Source organism: Magnolia sinica, chromosome 8 (assembly GCF_029962835.1).
Source record: "Magnolia sinica isolate HGM2019 chromosome 8, MsV1, whole genome shotgun sequence".
NCBI classification, from domain to species: Eukaryota; Viridiplantae; Streptophyta; class Magnoliopsida; order Magnoliales; family Magnoliaceae; genus Magnolia; species Magnolia sinica.
In genome coordinates this window covers 13273882-13280176 of record NC_080580.1, presented here as the reverse complement: position 1 = coordinate 13280176, position 6295 = coordinate 13273882, and positions in this window count along the sequence as shown.

Genomic DNA, 6295 nt, shown 5'->3' with positions numbered 1-6295 from the left:
TCCAATTAGGTCAAGTCTAGTTAATTTTATCAATAATATTATATTAATATATGTATTGATTATTCTAACAACCTAATAAATTTTGTAAGTCACATGCATATAAGAAAGGCCATTTAAACCACACGTGTGTCAAAGTGGCACATGTGTGTGAGATCTAATACATCTATTCAGGTGGGCCCAATCACATAAATACTCTTATTTGACTTGAATCCAACTACAAACCTAAATTTAATAGGTGATGGGTATGATGGATATCCAAACCTAATCTCATTAGGACTTTAATTAAAAACAAGACCTAAACCTGATAGAAACTGAACCCAGCAAGAGTCGAAGCTAGTTAGCTTGGGCATGGTTACTATGGTACCTGACTCGAACCTAACCCATTAATAGCCTGAAATAATCCACTAGGGCTAAGTTTAAGGAAACCTTAGTCTAAACATCCATGACTGGACCTATCTCTTTGAGCCGATCTTATTTGCATGCCACCGTATGAATGGCTTCGATCATCTGATTGGTCTGACTTCTCCAACGCGGTGAACCAATGACGGATTAAACCTAATGGACGGTCTAGATAGTTGATGCGGATGCCCACGACCCCAAATTCAACTACGTGCACCAAAAGTTTCCATGCAATTAGCTCACCTGATCATTTCCAATTATTAAATTGAATTTTAGTGTAAGCAAAGTTAAAAAATATTTTTTAGTTGTCCACTTTTGAATTGAAATAGGTTGGCAGAACCCACTAAAGAATTCTAAAATTTGACAGGATAGAAATCTAGTAAACGTCAGTGACGTTTGCATAATCCATCGCTTGGCTGAGTGGAGATAACACGTGCAAACCTGGAACTTTTGTGCAACATCTGAGACATGAATCATGTAAGCCCCACCACACTAGACATTTGGGTAGGTGGGTCTTACTATATTGCAAATGACTTTAAAATCACATGGAACAGATGATCATAGACATCCAGACATCTGATTAAAGGGTCCATAAAATGGATGGTACCACATAGCATAACTCCTTATTGGGATTTTCTGGGAAAATCTCACTAGAAATAAAATTTTTATCTATAAATAAATAATTTTCAAATTTTAATGTAAAGAGAGAGCATTTACACACCACACGTGTTAAAGTGACACATGTGTGATCTAATCCATCCATCAGATGAGCTTGACCATGTACATGCTTTTATTTGACCTGACTAGAAACCTAGATTTAAAGATCCGTCGGGTATGTGATGGGTACCGGCCTAAAGATGATTGGATATAGATCCAAGTTTCAAGAAGGTGACGAAGAATTGAAAGGGAATCGACCTAGGTCTTAAGTGTTATATTTAATTTGTGGATTAACGGATCGTCTATGCATTAATAATGAAGATAGGCTAAGTTAAAAATGAAATAAATCATACCTTAGGCAGCCATTAATATTTCGGCAATGAATTATCTTCATCTTTTGCATCGGTCGTTTTAATGAGATTATGGTTTTATGTGTGTTGGTGAGGAGATCATAAACACTATGAATAGGAATATAACATAGTGTAACAGCCATAAATATCTTTACCAATCACACATGATAGAGCCCCCCAGTATGCTCATCAAAGTAATCCAATTATTCGATTTAGCCTAATGATCATGTGGGGCCCACCAAATAGATGTTCTATATTACGACCTAAACCCAATTAGCCCAAGTTTGACTGCCCATAAAGATGGGTGAATGGACGGGTTGGATGACACTCACACCTCATGGTGGGCCCCACACAGCTGGTATTTGTCCTGAAAAAAAGTATTCCTTATCTAGGTATTATAAAACAAAGGTCTGAAGTCCAACGGCTTAGATCCATCCACCAAGTGTATAACTTTCAACTGGTCATGTATGTGTGCCATCCAACCCTTCTAATTTGTTGGCCCATTGGCAACACATTCACTCATCAGGTGGACCACAAATTTTTTAATCAACGGCTATAGATTTTTTCCATGGTGTGGCCCACCTGTGAGTAGATGGGGTTTATTTTTTCACAATGTGATCCTCATGGTGGGGCCAACCTATTGCAACGGTTAGATGTAGAAAACATACGATAGATCGGAAATCATCGGCGGACCGGACCATAACTTACAATCCAACCAGTTGGACCTGAGACCTAGACCTGGACCTACTCTTTTATAAACAATGTAGTCGGTAGTCAACTGGTTCGACCAACCTAACCCATGTTGCATCACCAAAGACCAAACCATCAACACCTGTGGTTCTGTTTTTTAAAACAATTCCTCTACTTGTGGAGTAGATAGATGGTTGACTCAGGTCTATCATCTGACTCAACTAAATTAATTAATTCTTTTAGCTTTAGAAGTGGAGTAGTTAATTAATTAAAAATAAATAATAGTACATACAACTTAGAGTCAAGATTCATATGAGGATTTTTAATATTGTAGGGGATAAAAGGTATGGCTGTTAATGGATACCTAAATTTAGAATGGACTCTACCTGATTTTAACGGTCCAGATTGTTTTTTTTAATGACCCGTCAAACATGTGAATTGGGTCTTGGTCTTGCCTTTTGGGACCCGGTTAGATAGTCGGGTTCATTTGGGATCAAGTTGGACCTAATTAAAATCGGGTTGAGTTGGGTCTAATTAATTTTAATGATAATATTATATTAATATATGTATTGATTATTCTAACAAACTAATTAGGGCTGTCAATAGGCGGGGTTCGGGCCGGGCCGAGTTTTGTCCAGCTCGGCCTGCAATTTTGAACCTAGCCCAAATCCAGCACGGCACATGACGGGCCGAAATAGTCCAGACCGAGTCCAGTCAGAGACATTTACACAAAGCCCGGCTCAAGTCTGCCCAAGCCCTAAATATCTGTGGATAAATGATATTTTGGTGCGTCTTGTGTGTGTGTGTGTGTGTGTGTGTGAGAGAGAGAGAGAGAGAGAGAGAGAGAAGATGGAGAAAATTAAGTTTAGAAAAGAACTATAGGGCCCTGCCGATTTAAGGTGCTTTTGGAGTGTTAAGCCCGACCGTCGGGCCTAATACACTACCCAAACCCGGCTCAATACGGGCCAAGCCCAAAGGCCCGACGGAACTACCCGGCCCATTGACAGCCCTACACCAAATAAGGTTTTTAAGTGCACCACACGTGTGTCAAAGTGACACGTGTGTGAGATCTAATCCATCTATTGGGGTGGGCACAATCATGTAAATGCTCTTATTTGACCTGTATCCAACTAAAACCCTAGATTTAATATATGATGGGTATGAAGGATATCTGAGTCTAATCCGATTGGGACTTTAAAAACAAGACCTAGACCCGGATGAACCCAAACCCAGCAAGAGCTGAACCTGGTTAGCTCGGGTATGGTTACTATGGTACCTGACTAGAACCCATCCCATTAATAGCCCGAAATAATCCAATGGTTTAGATGTGGGTCTAAACATCTATGACTGTACCTATCTCTTTGGGGAAATCTCATTTGCATGTTCCACTGACTGAACGGCTTCGATCGTCTGATTAGTCTAACTTCTCCAAAGTGGCATACAAACCTAATGGACGGTCTAGATAGGTGATGTGAATACAAATGAGCCCAAATGCAACTATGTACACGAGATTTCCATACAATTAGCTCGCTGAACCATTTCCAAATATTAAATTGGATTTTAGTGTAAGCAAAGTTATAAAATATTTTTTAAGTTGTCCACTCTTGAAGTGAAATACGTTGGCAGAATCCACTGAAGAATTATACTTTGATAATATAGAAATCCAGTAAACGTTAGTGACGTTTGCTCTTAAATCTAATCCATCACTTGTCTGAGTGGATATATATATATATATATATATATATATATATATATATATATATATATATATATATATATATATATATGGAAAAAGTTCTATACGGTCGAGCTCATGGGAACTCCCCATGAGGTCGAGCTGTGTGGGCCCCGCCATGACGTAGACATCTGATTAAAGGGTACCCACCACACTGGACTCTTGGATAGGTGGGTCCCACTATATTGCAGATGACTTTAAAATCACAGGGAACAGATGATCACAGACATGTAGACATCTGATTAAAGAGTCCACAAAATGAATGGTTCTTGGGATTTTCTCAGGATATTAATGGGAAAATCTCACCAGAAATTAAAAAAAAATTAATATATATTATAAATAAATAAATAAATTTTAAATTTTAATGTATAGATATATACTGAGTCAGTTAGAATTTTTAAATATTCTTTTTAAAGATTTCCACAAAACACTTAAAACTGCTGACATTTTGAAAATCTTACAATACTATTGTGATGATATTGCTGTCAGGCTGGGCCGGCGGGCTTTTGGGTCTGGTTGGCTTTGGGCTAGATTTTGAAGTAGGCCATTGAGCTGGGTTCTGCCTAAGTTTAAGCTCGTTTATGAATCGGGCCAGGCATGGGCTGTGACCGAGAGCCCGTCAAGCTCATTTAGTGTTTTGAGGGCATTGTTATCATATATCTTGCATGGTGTGGCGCACTCAACGAACGGCCCAGATGCTGCACAAAAGTGGGAGCCCAGGCTCAGATTCAAGGTTGGGCTTGGGTCCTTTTCTTTTGGTCCGCCATGGACCGATGATGGGCTTAGGCCAAGTATACTTTCTGGGCCAGGCTTGGATGGACCAACCTCTGCCTGGCCCACTGTCGAACGGGTGGTAAATAAGTTGGCCGGAATGGCGAATCTATGGCCCTTTAAACAAGCTCAAGCCCATATAGGCCCACTTAATTTTGGGCCGGAAAAGTAGAATCCAGACTCTCAACGATCATGGTCGAAAGCTCGCTGGTCTGCCGGACTCTACAATCAGTTCCAACTGGGCCACACAGGTAGGGCCACTGGGCTTGGACCAGGCCCAGGACTTCCTTTTAAAGACCCCATTCTTACATTTGCATCAATTTGGAAAATCCAACACTAAAAAAAGAGAAAAAAAAAATGAAATGAAGTGACTAATGATAGTGATAATCTATGCGTAGAATCATGCCTCATGTAGAGCGGTTGGACCACACATAAAAATCATGGTTCTGATGTCATGCGGGGGGTACGTAGTCCACGCTCGCATTGAAATCGAAAACCTAAAAGCATGTGATTTAGTAAAAATATACGAAAGTATGGAATTGATTATGATAACAAGCGTATCGTCATCTTCAGTACTAGCATTATCTCTCACATTAACCTAATCCCACTCTCCTTGTTATGCACCTAATCCACTTACTGGCTCATCAGCACATGTGATAGAGAAAGAACCCACATCCAATACAAACCTTTGTAACTTATGCATCTAAGTGCATCTAACTGCAGTCCAAGTTCATCTAAGTGCATTTAAGTGCATCTAATTGCAGTCTAAGTGCATCCAAGTTCATTGCACTTGGATGTTCTTAGACACACTTACAAACTGTATTTAGATGCGATAAAAGACATTTTGTATATCAGGCTTAATGCATAAAGCCCGGTATTGAATCAGGCCTTTTTTCCCGAAACAAATGGTACAAATAAGGGCGTGTTTGGGTGCCATCCAAAAATGATTTTGAAGTGTATTTTTTGTCCCGACAGGCAAAGGGCATCTTATTCAAAACCCCAATTATGACATCCCTTCTCTTGCAGTTCACACCTCACGCGGATATGCATATCAGCAGCTGTTGGCAGTGATTGAATGGTTAATATTTAAGTGAATATTGGGGCTCACTAGGTATCAAATGGGCTTGAAATTTCACCAGGAGCCCTTTCTCTCTTGTGATGAGGGGTCTAGATGAAAGGTTTGGATTTTTTTGATCATGTTGCACACATTTACACTGTCAGAGGTAGACGATTAGGCGAGCAAATTTCCCGCCCATGTGGGGCTGTAGATTTAATGGAAAATGAAAATGAGTGGCGCCCAAACACACCATGTATGTTCATGAAATGGGAAGCAGGCGGAGACGAAATTCTAAATGCAGGCGTGTTTTGAGAACAAATGGTCACTATATGGCTGCCAGAAGCATTCCCCATTTAGGGGACAAATGCCATAAGTCTGTGAATTTGCACTTCAATGTTAATGGACACGATGGCAATACATTACATTAGGGTGCGTTTGGTTGCACCCTAATATCATGATATTTCATGGTCAATCAGTCTAATTTGGTGCAACATATCAAGAAATTTCATGATATTTAGTGCAACCAAACACACTAAGATACTTTTTTTTTTTGGTTAAATGTTGTACCATCCGCATTTTGCAGTATGCAAGAAACTGCAATTTCCTTATTTTGGGTTCCACCTAAACAAGCCCTAG